General features: G+C 40.5%; 1 pseudogene; it reads left to right on the top strand.

Moving 5' to 3' along the window:
- Nucleotides 1-3,658: 3,658 nt before the first annotated feature.
- LOC114025883 lies at nucleotides 3,659-7,107 on the top strand (annotated as a pseudogene).
- The last annotated feature ends 381 nt before the right edge of the window (nucleotides 7,108-7,488 follow it).

Raw genomic sequence — 7,488 nt, 5'->3', positions numbered from 1 at the left:
GCTTGAAGTCACTAGGCCAAGGGTTGATTACAATGACAAAAGCAAATTTGTCCTCTCAAAAAAAATTTTAACAAAATGTTTGAATTCTCCTCATTCTCTCACCTAGTAATAAATGTTATAAGCCTCTGACACATTCCTAATCCAGTCTTAGTATGGCACATCTGGCACTTACTGTAGGGCTAGTACCCCTTTTTATCCTTAGTTAACTTTTCACATGTCTTGTCTCTCCAAGTAGATGGCAAGTTCTTTGAGGGAAGGGATCCTGTCAAATACTTATTTCTATACCATCCCCCTCATTGGGGTATTATCTTCATTGAGAGAAATGGAACCTCTTGGGAGAAGAATATCTATCAACAAGGATCCAAAGACTGTGAGTCAAAGAGAGGAGGTCAAACTGAAAGTAAAAATATTTACTAGCATGCTAAGGAAGACTGATATCATGCTGATAGCAGCTCCATCTCCCTAGAGCATAGATTTTCATTTTTATAACCTTTCAGGCCTTGCTTCTAATACACAGCCAATCAGCAGCACTTTGCAGTCATTGAGGATATATAAGGAAAGCATTTCATTGGAAAAAGAGGGATAGAGAAAGTGGGGGTTCAACCAAGGGGAAAAAGGACAGTCGTATGCAACTGTTGGGTTTATTATCAGAATAAGAAAGCATTCACTGTTCAGGGGCAAAAGATAAGAGAAGTGACCAAATACTTTTATAAATATGAAAGAAGTCCTTTCTAGACAAAACTGCAGGATGTTTTATCCAATGACAGCAAGTAATTGTTATAATAGTGGATGAGACAATCAGCTTTATCATGTCCTTGCATAGAGGTTAGGGAGCTTTTAATATTAGGCCATGAGATGGTTTGGGGATTTCTACATTTTTAGTCAATCAAGATGTTGTAAAATGATTGTGGTTCCTGTTCCCACACACCCACATTCATACCCCCCCATACACAAGGGCTAATATAGTGGCTTTAAAACATGAAGGTTCAATAAATGTGTTAATTGATTGACTGAAGGGGTGTCCCAAGTCTGATTTATGAGTTTTCATTATTAAAATAACCTCTTTAATTTCTCCCTACCCTGTGTCCCAGTGTATCACTTATCACCAACTGCCTAGTTAATTTATCCATGGGGAAGTCCTAAAGCTGGAAGGAAGGACTGAAGGAGGATAATTTTGGAGCTGGGTAGAGAAGGGAGGAGCCAGGGAGTGAGGAGCCAAGTGGTACAGGAGCATGCCAATGCCAGTGGCCAGCTGATTCAAAGTAATAAGTGCTGCTACCCTGAATTGAATATAATCAAGAGCAGGTAAAGTCATGTTTGACTCACTGAACCACTGAAGGAATAATATGCAGGGACAGAATTTTGCTGTCTTGCTGTTACTGGGATGTGGTGAATTTGCTCCCTCTTCATTTCTTCCCCCTCCCGCACTTCATCCAGTCTGGTGTACTGGCATTGCTTACCCTTAAAATGTGTTTATTTGATGCCTGTACATTTATAATAATTTTTTATCTCCAAATAAAGATAAGCTGGCTTTTATTGCTTTCTGAGGGTTTGCTATGAGCAGACCACAACAAAGACGAAGATCCACCTCTGGTTAAATAGCCCCATAGGTGTGAAGCTATACTAAATCAATCAATCAATCAATCAATCAATCTCTCTCTCTCTCTCTCTCTCACTCTGTGTGTGTGTGTGTGTGTGTGTGTGTGTATGTGTGTGTCTCCCTCCTGGAAAAGCCTGGAATGAGTGACAGACTTGATGACAGACTTAGGAAGATTTGGGTTAAAATCTCATTCCTGACACTTCCTAATTATGTGATCATGGACAAATCCCAAAATCTAAGCCTCAGTTTCCTTAGCTGTAAAATTACCATAATATCTGTAATAACCACCTCATAGGCCTATTGTAAAGATCAAAGGAAGACAGCAAATGAAAAGTGCTTTGCAAGCCTCAAAATGCTACAGAAACATTAGCTATTGTATTATTACCAAAGGCAAGGGTTGACAAACTATATATATAATCTACATCTATCTATATCTGTATATATAAACACACATATATACAATAATACATATGTATATAAATACATACATGCATATAAATGCATGTAAGTATTGTGTAGATACACACATATGATTAGATTTTACCCAGAGGCTGTAATTTGCCATCCCTTGACCTAGGGAATAGTTAAATTCATGCCAAAAGTTTCCCCAAAAAGGACCCTAGATTTAAAGCTAAAAGAAACTTCAGAGGTAATTTAATCTAACCTTTTCATTTTATAGTTGAGGACAGTGAAGCCCAGAAGAGAACTTCAGTAACTTGCCCAAGGCCACATAGATACTAAATGTCACAAGTAGAATTTGAACCCAGGTCTTCTGGTTCCAGAACCAGTATTCTCCACTGTACCACACTACCTAGTAAAAGAGAAAAAAAAACCACACTAAATCACATCGATTATTCTACCATTCACTTGAAAGGAAGAATATTAGCTTTTTCCTTGGTTATTCTGAAATCAAGACTATCCCCCAGCCCCAAATCACTTTTAGAGGCCTTGTAATCTTTTAGTCAGATTGGGGGAGGGATATCAATGACTGCTAGCATTTTACATCATAGATCTAGAACATGAAATCAAATTTCAGAGGCCATACAGTTCAACCCCCTCATTTTACAGATAAGGAAACTGAGACCCAAGGAGATCAAGTGACTTACCCAAGATCACACATGTAATAATCATCCAAGCTTGAACCCAGGTCTTTTAACTCCAGAGCTGGTGCTCTTTCCACTAGACCCACAGACAACATTTCTTACCATCAGCAAATATTAGATAGCCTTTGGCAACCCAATCAACCATCCTGCTCAAGCTAGGAAAGATCATTATTGAGCCTACTCAGTAGCCACCTTGGTCCACAGCTGCTTGGTAAAAGTCAATGAACCCACTACCCCATAGCATCATAAGATAGCTATCTAACTCTATTAAAAGCAATTTGATTTTTCCTAACAAAAGTCTACTCTCAGTGTTTCTGAGCAGCTAAGTAGATATCAGTAGTAATTCAGTAGGGAGATGTAACCACTAGACAGCATAGCATGGCAGCTTTAGTCCTCATCTTGGAGTCAGGAAGCTCTTACCTCCTAAGCACTTACTCAATAGGTGACCCTAGGCAAGTACCAATCATAGACTATTTGAAGCTAGAGCAGTTCCGGAATCCCTATTCTTAAAAATGATTTGTCAATGAACCAACAAGTATTTATTAAGCACCTACCGGGTGCTAGGCACTGGGGATACAAGTACAAATAATTAAATAATTTCTACTCACAAGGAGTTTAACATTCTAATGGGGGAGAGAGCACCTCCATATAAAATAGATATGGCCTAAACATAAAATTAATATAAATATCCACAATATAGTTAAATACAAGGTACTTCAGGTAGAAGGACACTAGCACTGGAGAAGAATTAGGAAAATCTTCATGCAGATGATAGTGCCTGAGTTGAATCTTAAAAGAAGAAAAGGACTCTGTGAGGTAGAGGTGAGGAAGGAGTGAATTGGTAACCATTTACTATTATTGTACATTTCTTGGTACATGCATCAGTTATGTGCATGAACTGGGAAAAATGGCTCTTTCCCCTCGGAGCCGGTGGCGGTGCGGCTGTTTCACAATCATGGCAAAACTCAAGGCCAGGGATCTTCATGGGAAGAAGAAGGAGGAGGAGCTACTCAAACAGGTAGATGATTTAAAGGTAGAACTTTCCAAATTGAGAGAGGCGAAGATCACTGGAGGAGCTGCATCCAAGCTAAGATCCAAGTCGTCCGAAAATCTATTGCCCGCGTTCTGACTGTCATCAACCAGACACAGAAAGAGAACCTCAGGAAATTCTATAACGGCAAGAAATACAAGCCCCTGGACTTTATTAAGGGGCATTAAGCCAAAGGCTTAATAAGCACAAGGAAAGCCTGAAGACCAAAAAAACAGCAGAGGAAGGAACGCCTGTATCCCCTTCAGAAATTTGCCGTTAAGACATAATTTGTTAAGGCGCTCAATAAAACTACAAATTGTTATTTTAAAAAAAAGTGGCAAAAATGGAATCCCACCTTGGTGATCACAACTGCTACAGATATTGAACCCCAAAGAAATTTAAAGGAGCCACCATGACCTCCTCCCTTCTCAATCACAGGTTTTAAATTACAACAGAGACTTTTCAGCCAAATTCTGGTAGTAGTTCCACAATGTCTAGTGCCATTGATTGAATCGATCTCTTGTATTTCCACATGGGACTAGAACCATGCTCATCTAAGGACCCCTCCCCTAAATTTGCCCAGCTGAAGCAGCCTTCAAGGTCAATGCAGCTTTACTGATATAACATATGAGAGAAGAAACACTACAGGAAGATTAAAAACACAGCTGCTGGAAATCACCATCCTAGGCTGGCCTTAAATTGAGTGGGTCCTTTTTAGAGCAAAATTCTATGCCTGTGTTCTCTCTTCCACAACGTGGATTCGGTGCAAAGGTAGATTACTAAAGCACTTCTCTGCAAAGGAAAGACAATGTGGTCTAGAAGAAAGAGCAAGAGACCTGAAATCAGGAGAGGCCTGGGCTGGAATCCTGCTTATGACCCTTATTAACTGTGCACTTTGGACAAGTCACCTAACCCAAGTCTCAGTTACCTCGACTATACAACAAAGATGATAATACTTGTAGTTATCAGCCTCATAAAACTGTTATAAAGCACAAACAAGGTCATGCAAACACTCTGCAACTCTTAAAGTACCATATAAATGCCAATCATTTTTCCAAGGTTTATTGATGACTTTGTTTTCAGATCAGTTTAATTCTAAATATTATTAATATGTAGATCTCACACTGATGCTTCTTTTGTGACAAAGAAACAGTTAACCAAACCAATCCACATAGCCTCTTATGGTGTATGCAACATTCCACACCCATAGTTCCCCACTGCTCCAATGAAAAGAGGGCCAAAGTACCAGCTATTACTACAGAGGAAGATTGTTAAGGTCATGGCTATAATACTTCAACTTTAATGCCTCAAAAGATACAAGTGATTTTCTCAATGTGGGCACCCCCTCCACCAACCCATGAATTAAACTTTATATGAATTAGAGAACAATTCAATGAGTTTCTGTAGACAGAAAAACTAATTACCTAGTGGCCAATTTACTGGTCCTAAATTCAAGGCAAATACTTGTTGTTCTTCAGTTGTTTTAGTGGAATCTAACTTTCTGTGACCCCATTTAGAGTTTCCTTGGTTTCTTGGCAAAGATACTAGAGTGGTTTGCCATTCCCTTCTCCAACTCATTTTACAGATGAGGAACTGAGAGAAAAGGGCTAAGTGACTTGCCCAGGGACACACAGCTAGTAAGTGTCTGAGGCTGGATTTCAACTCAAGGTGTCCCAACTCCAGGGTTGATTCTCCATCCACTGAGCCAAATATTTACTGGCAATTACAACTATATACCACTGTCTGTCACAGTCTGGAATTTAAAGTCCTTCACAACCTGACCCCAATCTACCTCTCGCCAACCTTATTTCACATTATTTCCCTTCCTGAACACTATCGTCCAACCATGTTGGCCTTCTTTCTGTTCTTCACATATGACATTTCCATCTCTGGTCTCTGTGTTCTTGTACAATATGTCTCCCCACCCTCCCTTGCCCATGCTGAGAATGCACTCAGCCTCAAAGACCAAATTCAAACACTACCTTCTACGTGAACCTTAACTGATTGCTAGCTTTTAGTGCCCTCTCTTCCAAAATTACCTGGTATTTACTTTCTATTTATCCTTTATACATTTATTTGGGTGTAAATTTATATCTCCCTCTGCAGAATGTAAGCTGAGGTCAAATTTTTTTTTAATTTTTGCATATACTCAACGCCTAGCATAGTACCTAGGTGCTTAATAAATGTTTATCAATTGTCATCAGCCTAAATACCAAGACTTTATAACTTTCCAGGACCTGCATTTCACTGTTCCATCATCTTCCATCACCTTTATATCAGATGAGACCTAGGAATAACTCCTATCTATATAGTACTTAAATTTTTTCCAGGTGCTTTCCTCACAAAAAGCCTTGTAGGGGTAAGCAGTGCAAACATCATTAACCCCATCTTATAAATGTGGAAACCAAGACTCTAAGAAGTCACCTAATTTGTCCATGGTCACTTAGAGTGGAGGCAGTATCTGAATCCTGTGAAAGTCCTAAATGGGCATGTAAACTTATGAGAAAAGAACTGATTGATTGATTGATTGATTGATAGATAGATACTTGTGTATATATGTGTGTATTTGTATGTATTTGTATATGTGGTATTCCAAAGGTCTTACTGAAATCTTAAGCTATTAAAGTTTATATGTGTATGTATTAGGTATAGATTTAGATATTTTCAAAACCTTAGCTAAATTTAAGGATAAATCCCACAAGGTACTGAAATTAATAATATTTCTATAGTGCTTTGCTTTGTAAAGTGCTCTACAAATGTCATCTCATTTTATCCTCACAACTATCTTGGAGGTGATATTATTATCCCCATTTTGCAGATGAAGAGGCAGAGTCAGGCAGAGGTTAAGGGACTTGCAAAGGGTCTGCAGTTTCATTTGAACTCGGGTCTTCCTGACTTCAGGTCCAGTACGGAGTCAAAGAATTCAAAACATTTACACCTCAGGTCAGGCTGATTCTCCCTAAGCACCCAGTTATTGCGCCCCCACTCCCTACCTGGGCAACCGGATCCAGCTCCTCTGTTGTTTGGAGGAGGATGAGAGCAGCGAGACTGTTGGAACGTTCACATCTACAGCTGGAAGAGAGTGGGGTGGGGCTAGAACGCTCTGTATCAAGCGGTCCCCATGGAAACTGAAGAGTTGGGGCGGAGGGGAAAGAAGAGGAAGCGGGATTCGGCTTCCTGATTGGAGGTTTCTTCCGTCTCTCTTCCACCGCTGCCTGGCGACAGATTCAAGAGCCCACCTTCTAAGATGCAGCTGCCGAAGAAACCCTTCAGTCGTGTCCAGGGCAGAGAATGGAGATCCCGCCAGGGAAAGGACCAGGAAAGGAGAAGAAGACAAAGGGAAAGCTTTCTGTTACCCATCCTTTTTCACATAATGACTAAGCTTCCCAGCGTGGGAAGGATATTTGAAATGTCCTTCTGGAAAAGTATGATCCTGCCGCCCGCGCGACCGCAGAGGGTGCGTGGAGCAGACAGTTCACTGAGTCTCTGGGGTAAAGCAAATTTGGCCCGCTCCATCCACGGGGGCCAAAGCGGGGGTCCAGCCAGGTGTAGGGCCCGCAGGTGCTGCCGATCTCCCACTAGAGGGCAGCCTTGCCCCGTACTCTCGCTCACATTGTAATGCCAGGAATGGGGACTGTCTCCTTCATCCCACTCCTTGTAGGAGCATGACATCTTATAGGATCTTAGTTTGAGAACTTAGATTTACAGCACAGATCAACCTTTTTGTGTGTTATGAACCACTTTTGTCAGTCTAG

Source organism: Vombatus ursinus, unplaced genomic scaffold, assembly GCF_900497805.2.
Source record: "Vombatus ursinus unplaced genomic scaffold, bare-nosed wombat genome assembly UNPS02014832.1, whole genome shotgun sequence".
Taxonomy (NCBI): Eukaryota; Metazoa; Chordata; class Mammalia; order Diprotodontia; family Vombatidae; genus Vombatus; species Vombatus ursinus.
Note: the sequence above shows the minus strand (reverse complement) of the source record. Positions and strands in the feature narration are given on the sequence as shown.